The sequence below is a fragment of the Schistocerca gregaria genome, chromosome 6 (genome assembly GCF_023897955.1).
Source record: "Schistocerca gregaria isolate iqSchGreg1 chromosome 6, iqSchGreg1.2, whole genome shotgun sequence".
Lineage (NCBI taxonomy): Eukaryota > Metazoa > Arthropoda > Insecta > Orthoptera > Acrididae > Schistocerca > Schistocerca gregaria.
In genome coordinates, this window is record NC_064925.1 from 533,160,705 (window position 1) to 533,166,704 (window position 6,000).

The window sequence follows — 6,000 nt, forward strand, 5'->3', positions numbered from 1 at the left end:
GCCGGCAAGTAGCTGCTGCCACATCTGCGCGAGCGAGACGTAAAGCACAGTTTCTTAGACAACATATACTGTAACATCCACTGCCAAGAGGATTAACTCCTTATTAAAATTGTTTATAACGTTTTAAGTATTTAACCTATTTCTACATCTACATACATACTCCGCAATCCGCCATACGGTGTGTGGCGGAGGGTACCTAGTACCACAACTAGCACTTCTCTCTCTGTTCCACTCCCAAACAGAACCAGGGGAAAATGACTGCCTATATGTCTTTGTACGAACCCAAATCTCTCTTATCTTATGTTTGTGGTCTTTCCGCGAAATATAAGTTGGCGGCATTAAAACTGGACTGCAGTCAGCCTCAAATGCTGGTTCTCTAAATTTCCTCAGTAGCGATTCACGAACAGAATGCCTCCTTTCCTCCAGAGACTCCCACCCGAGTTCCTGAAGCATTTCCGTAACACTCGCGTGATGATCAAACCTACCAGTAACAAATCTAGAAGCCCGCCTCTGAATTGCTTCTATGTCCTCCCTCAATCCGACGTGATAGGGATGTCAAACGCTAGAACAATACTCAAGAATAGGTCGTATTAGTGTTTTATAAGCGGTCTCCTTTACATATGACCCACATCTTCCCAAAATTCTAGCAATGAACTGAAGACGACTATCCGCCTTCCCCACAACTGCCATTACATGCTTGTCCCACTTCATATCGCTCTGCAATGTTAAGCCCAAATATTTAATCTACGTGACTGTGTCAAACGCTACGCTACTAATGCAGTATTCAAACATTACAGGATTCTGTTCCTATTCATCGGAATTAACTTACATTTACCTATATTTAGAGTTAGCTGCCATTCTTTCATTCTTTACACCAATTACAAATCCTGTCCAAGTCATCTTGTATCCTCCTACAGTCACTCAACGATGACACCTTCCCGTACACCACAGCATCATCAGCAAACAGCCGCACGTTGCTATCTACCCTATCCAAAAGATCATTTATGTAGATAGAAAAGAACAGCGGACCTACCACACTTCTCTGGGGCACTCCAGATGGTACCCTCACCTCTGATGAACACTCACCATCGAGGACAACGTACTGGCTTCTATTACTTAAGAAGTTTCGAGCCACTCAAATATTTGGGAACCAATCCCACATGCTCGTAACTTAGTTAGGAGTCTGCAGTGGGGCACCGAGTCAAACGCTTTCCGGAAGTCAAGGAATATGGCATCCATCTGATACCCTTCATCCACGGTTCGACGGATATCATGTGAAAAAAGGAGAAGTTGCGTTTGGCAGGAGCGATGCTTTCTAAAGCCGTGCTGATGCATGGACAGCAACTTCTCTGTCTCAAGGACATTCATTATATTCGAACTGAGAATATGTTCGAGAATCCTGCAACAAACCGATGTTAAGGACATTGGCCTGTAATTTTGAGGATCCGTCCTACCCTTCTTATATACAGTCGTCACCTGCACTTTTTTTTCAGTCGCTCGAGACTTTACGTTGGGCAAGAGATTCGCGATAAATGCAAGCTACGTAAGGAGCCAATGCAGTAGAGTAGTCTCTGTAAAACCGAATTGGAATCCCATCAGGACCTGGCGATTTATTCATTTTCAACCCATTCAGCTGCTTCACAACCCCAGGGATCTCTATCACTATGTCCTCCATACGAGAATCTGCACGAGACTCAAACGGAGGTATGTTTGTACGATCCTTCTGCGTGAATGAGTTCTCAAATGCTAAATTTAAAATTTCAGCTTTCGTTTTGCTGTCTTCCGTTGCCAGGCCAGACTGATCAGTGAGTGACTGGGTGGAAGCCTTCGATCCGCTTACCGATTTTACGTAAGGCCAGAATTTCCTTCTGTTTTCAGCAAGATCTTTTGCTAAGGTATAACGGTGGTAGTAGTTGTATGCTTCGTGCATCGCTCTTTTTACAGCATCACGAATCTCTACTAACTTTTGCCTGTGCTCATTTTCCCGGTCTTTCTTGCACCGCGAGTGCAACTGTCTTTGCTTCCTGAGCATTCTCCGAATTGCGCTGTTGAGCAACGGTGGGTCTTTTCCGTCCATAACCCACTTTTTCGGATGCAGGACAGGTCTGTACAAGAAGAGAACTGGCAGGATAGAAGTAAGTGGAAACTTGGATGCGAGAGACACCGCATGGTGTAGAAAATTCGCAGAAAGAAGAGAAAAGATCAAGGTACTGTTCTAGATACATTGTGTCGAAAATGGGATATCGAGCAGCAACTTCCGTGGACTACATGCCACACCACAGTGTGAATTTTGGGCGATATTGGCTTCGTTCAACAACCTCCCTTGGATCCTCTTTTGCCGTCCCCTCCTCCAACATGAAAGACGGCTTCTTCTGGTCACAGACTATTACTGAAAATATCGGGCCAATTTTTGTATGATCATCTCCCCGTATTTCAGCCGATGATCACAGTCTTCCGGCGATAATTCCTGGTAGTAATGATATTTCCATCGACTAAAATTCAACTTCAAAACAGTTCGGATTGTGTGTTCCATAAAAGTACTTTCGGCAGATGCCTGTCTCTGTGATTTCAATGCACTTCTAGTGACCATTTCCTCATGCACTTGCACGGTTTCCCCTGTCCTGAGCAGTAAGGGTCGACCGCTTCTCCTACATCTGATACTAAACATGTGTCGATTAGCTTCGAGTGGAACAGCTTACGCTATTTGCAGTTACTAAGGCACGAGGTCCATTTAGAGTGTGACATTAGTTGTACTATATTTCATACCTCATACTGAGATGGGTAGGTCACATAAATAATGAGGAGGTATTGAATAAAACTGGGGAGAAGAGGAGTTTGTGGCACAACTTGACAAAAAGAAGGGACCCGTTGGTAGGACATGTTCTGAGGCATCAAGGGAGCACAAATTTAGCATTGTAGGAAAGTGTGGAGGATAAAAATCGTAGAGGGAGACCAAGAGATAAATACACTAAGCAGATTCAGAGGGATGTAAGCTGCAGTGCGTACGGGGAGATGAAGTATCTTGCACAGGATAGAGCAACATGGAGAGCTGCATCAAACCAGTCTCAGGACTGAAGACAACAACAACAACAACAACAACAACAACAACTGAGATGCCAACTGAGCCCAATCATGTAAGGTTGCACCGTTGACCATGGTTGGCTACTGATATCTCCGATGATAAGTATGAGAGAGAAAGTAAGACATCCTACACCACTGTAGGGAACAAAACGATTTTTATTCCAGGAAAATTAGTGATGTATTAAAAGCGTTGGAAGTAATTTTCAACTGATACTTAATTCTCACCCACCCGGTAGACATTAGTGTCGGTGGCACTGAAAACAGTTGAAATAATTCAGATCAAACATGTAATCTCAGTCAGATTCCATAGGGTGTCGCAGGAGGAACGGTTGCTGTTCAGGGATGTGGCAGGAATGATCATTCGAAGCAAAAACTTTTAGAGAATATCGGCTCTAAGCTGCATTCCTTAATAGCTATGAGCACTTTTTTCAGTAGAAGAGATGTGCTTGACAGTGGTGAAGACGAAGTGCTTATAACTCTTAAGGGCACTTTTCAGTCCATCTTCATTTGTCATTTTTGTCTTTCACCGGTTCAAGTAAAGCAAAGTAAAAGTATTCCAGTAGAAGAATTCTGTTTCACACTGTCGAAGAAGAAGAAGTGCTCTCAGCTCTTACGGTATGCATTTTAGAGTCCATGTTTACTAGACTTTTTTTGCTTCGAATGATCGTTCCTGTTATGTCTCTGAAAAATGACAATTCTTTGTGGGATGCCTGTATACAAATTTGCATTCAGTTTAAACAAAAATATAACGAAAATCTCTGGACAAAAACTAATCAATAACTGGGAAAGGGCACAGGCCATTCGCGTGTCTGAGAAACGTTACAGAAGTTTTACACAGAAATACTGCTCAGTTTCACTTACGCCCATTTTTTGTTGAATTTTAAAACGTATTCTGTGTTGAAATATATTGAAGAATGTCGCATATGATTTATTACATGGTCCCAATAGTAGGTTAAACAGAGGTGAACTTCATGTTACTGATACAGTAGAATACTAGAAATATACAGTATGTCTACACAGGAAACTGCTCGCAAAATATTCATGTGACTCGTGATAAAGAATCGTTCTTCAGTGCAATACCCATACGAGACAGGGCCAACAGGGGACACGGGACTTACACAAAGAATGGTCAGAAGTTAGTTTGACAGCGCGCACAAAAGGCAATTAAGTAATCATTCTTCCCACTTTTCATAACTGAATGGAATGGGAAGAAGACCTAGTCAGTGGGACAATAAGTATTACCATGATTTGGTTCCGAATATAGACAGAGATGCAGACATGCTGCTTTTGGGTATTGTTAAACTACCGCATATCTGTTATGTATTTCCACAACAACGCCCTTTACACCACTTATGCATGTAGAGTACTAAATGCCATCACTCTAAAGTGTATCAACAAACCTCAGTGTAGAAAAGTGCCTGACTAGGATTTTTCTTGCTATAATTTTTTATCACGATTTCTTAATATTTAAAGTGAACTTGTTTGCTTCGAGCTGATTACTAGTACTTTCGTGCCTATCAAAGGATGACACGAAAGTAGTAATCAGCTTCAAGCAGGCAAGTTGCTCCAGGCCCTACAGATGGCACGAAAATGGATTTTATCTCTTACAGCCAGTACGAATTCCGTAATATTATAATTTTTAAGGACTTATTTTACATTCATGTAAGTGAGAAAACAACTGCACTACAGGTAGGTATATTACGTAAGGATTTTGTCACAAACTTTTCTAATTCTCTATGAGAGTTATTTCATGAAAATCATTTTACTGATCTTCTTTTTGTAGTGCTGATGAACACATTTTAGAGCAGATCGGAAGGAGGGAACTCGTGATTTTTGGACAGTGAAAGTAGTTGCATTGATGACTCGCCTGGAGAGTGGACGTACACGATTTGACATACTTGAATTGACATTACAGTATAAAATTGTACAAATGTACCATAAAATCAGCGGAAAACAAGTGGGAACTTAAAGATCTGGCAGCTTATGTTTTCTGACGTTTTTGGTTCATGTAAAATGTGGACACATTTCATACACAAGCCTATATATATAGTTGTACAAATTAATACACACACCAAAAACGTTTTGCAAAGCCCGGTTTTCAGAACTCCTGAAGATAGATGTTGACTGTGGATATTGTCTGACAGACACAGTCCCTTTGACTGTTCAGAGACACCGGCCGGAGTGGCCGAGCGGTTCTAGGCTCTACAGTCTGCGACCGTTATGGTCGCAGGTTCGAATCCTGCCTCGGGCATGGATGTGTGTGATGTCCTTAGGTTAGTTAGGTTTAAGTAGTTCTAAGTCTAGGGGACTGATGACCTCAATAGTTAAGTCCCATATCGCTCAGAGACATTTTTGAACTGTTCAGAGACGTCACTATACCCACCAAAGATGTAAACAACCACGCATGAGCAGCGCCTATTAGACGGAGGGAGCCCGACAGCCGATCAGTTCCAGTCATTCTACCAGGAAAGATGAACACGGCTCGTGTTATCTATAGTTCAACCATGCCTAGACGGTCAATGCCGCAGTTCGACCGCAGCCACAATGTGTTCAGGAGTGTCGGAATAAACCCAAACGATATCGTTCGGACATGGAGGAGATACAGAGAAACAGGAACTGTCAATGACATGCCTCACTCAGACCGCCCAAGGGCTACTACTGCACTGGATGATCGCTACCTATGTATTATGGCTCAGAGGAACCCTGACAGCAACACCACCATGATAAATAAGGGTTTCCGTAAAGCCACAGGACGTCGTTTTTCGAACCAAACTTCGCGCAATAGACTGCATAATGCGCAACTTCACTCCCGACGTCCGGGCCTAGTTCCATCTTTGCAAACACGACACCATGCATCTTGGTACACCTAGGCCCAATAACATGCCAAATGGACCTCTCAGGATTGGCATCAGGTTCTCC